Below are 1,936 nucleotides of genomic sequence, written 5' to 3' on the forward strand. Positions count from 1 at the left end.
GCGCGCCGCAGCGCCTCAGGGAAGCTAACGACGCGTCGCAGCGCCTCAGGGAAGCTAACGACGCGTCGCAGCGCCTCCCGGAAGCTAACGGCGCGCCGCAGCGCCTCAGGGAAGCTAACGACGCGTCGCAGCGCCTCCGGGAAGCTAACGGCGCGCCGCAGCGCCTCCCGTTAATCTCAGACCTGCAGGGAGTTTCACCGCCTGCAGCTCAGCACATTATCAGGTTTGTTCTTGGAAATCAGAAAAGGCAGCTTTTGCTTTCGGTTTAGTTTTGTCAGTTTTCTGCTGAAAGACAAGCGGTCAGAGATAAAAACCTCAGATCATGCGGCAGGAAGTTGAACATGCAGATAAAATTCGTCTTCAGGAAGCTGGAGGGTTTTTTTTTTACTCTTTTTGCCGGGACCTTTAGAACGACTCGTTCTGAAACAGAAAGTTTGCTCTAAAAACAGCCAGAGGAAACTGTTCATCTGATGTTCTGACCCGCTGGATCACTAAAAACTGTTTTACTTTGACTGGTCCACACAGAACAGAACAGGATTCAAATGTTTTATTCAACCAGGTTGTTGGTTTCAGACAGGAAGTGACACTCGGATCTTTACAGAAGTTATTCTGAGTAGTAACCATGGTAACCAGCCGATAAATCGTCTCTTCTGGACATTAAGAAGATCTGAGCTCTGATTGGAGAAGAAAGCCAGAGGCACTTCCTCCTTTCTGAATCCTTAGTAACCATGGTAACATCCAGATCTCACGCCAATTCTGAGCAAACTGTAAAATGCCGCAAAGTCGCCATTCTGTCTACACGTCTGGAGCAAATCAATCAGGAAACACAGAGTGATGTCATCAGATGTTGACATGAGGCCGGTTTGATGCCAAGAGGACAGCTAGCTGGACGCTAACTAGACGCTAGCTGGACGCTAACTAGACGCTAGCTGGACGCTAACTAGACGCTAGCTGGACGCTAACTAGACTCTAGCTGGACGCTAACTAGACGCTAGTTGGATGCTAACTAGATGCTAGCTGGATGCTAGCCGTCCTGCTCTGTTCGTCACCAAACCGTCGCTCTGAGATGTAAAACATGAAAATATTCCGGCTTCAGTTACTGTAACGTTTCTGCTTCATAGTGATAAACTCACCAATATTTAAAATAATCTGACATTTTCCACCAGAATCAGATTTCGTGGTCAAGTTTGAGGAAGTGGGACAGGAAGTGAGACAGGAAGTGAGACAGGAAGTGGGCGTCTTAAGGCTTTTTTATGGAACAACAGTGAAAAGTTTGATTCCTTCTTTAAGCTGTAAAACCAGATGAAATGTTTATTTGGGGAATCCTGATAAACGATGACATCAGGCAAACAAGCCGGTAACCATGACGACAGCAGAGCTGATGCTGCGTCACCCGGTCCAGAGCCCAGTAGAACCCATCAGAGCGCCCTCCGCAGGCCCTACCTGGTCTCTGCATGTTAATGTAGCACAGGATCTGGTCTCGGCCCAGCAGCGGTTCCGACCGGGTTCTGCCCCGCTGCTCCCGCTCCATGACGGCCCTCAGGTGAAACGACCCCCCCTCTACAGATTCAGCTCTGACACCCAAACGGCATCCCCTCCAGGTTCTGGTTCTGGTTCTGGTTCCGGCAGCAGGGTGAGTGGCTGAGCTGCGGATCAGAACCGGGCAGCATCTCTCCGTTCATTGGCGCTGAAGCTGCCCCTCCGTCCGCCTGCCTCCATCTCTGCCTCTGTTCAAAGATCGGCACAGCAGCTTGGAGATGTGTGACATCACCGCCAGCCTCGGCCAATCACACGCAGGCAGGGATATCACCACGGCAACGACCCCCTCCTCCGCCGCAGCATCATCTGTCACCGCGGGGATGGATGATGTCATCGATTCAGCTGCTGCTCTGACCGTCTGAACGAGGGATGAGCAGAACCCCCTCACACACACACA

At 51.4% G+C, this 1,936-nt stretch overlaps 1 pseudogene; it reads right to left on the minus strand.

Annotated features, from left to right (window-relative positions):
• Positions 1-1,936, minus strand: part of LOC103131403 (phosphatidylinositol 3-kinase regulatory subunit alpha-like) — a 19,909-nt pseudogene that overhangs the window by 9,233 nt on the left and 8,740 nt on the right.

The sequence above is a fragment of the Poecilia formosa genome, unplaced genomic scaffold, assembly GCF_000485575.1.
Source record: "Poecilia formosa unplaced genomic scaffold, Poecilia_formosa-5.1.2 Scaffold755, whole genome shotgun sequence".
Taxonomy (NCBI): Eukaryota; Metazoa; Chordata; class Actinopteri; order Cyprinodontiformes; family Poeciliidae; genus Poecilia; species Poecilia formosa.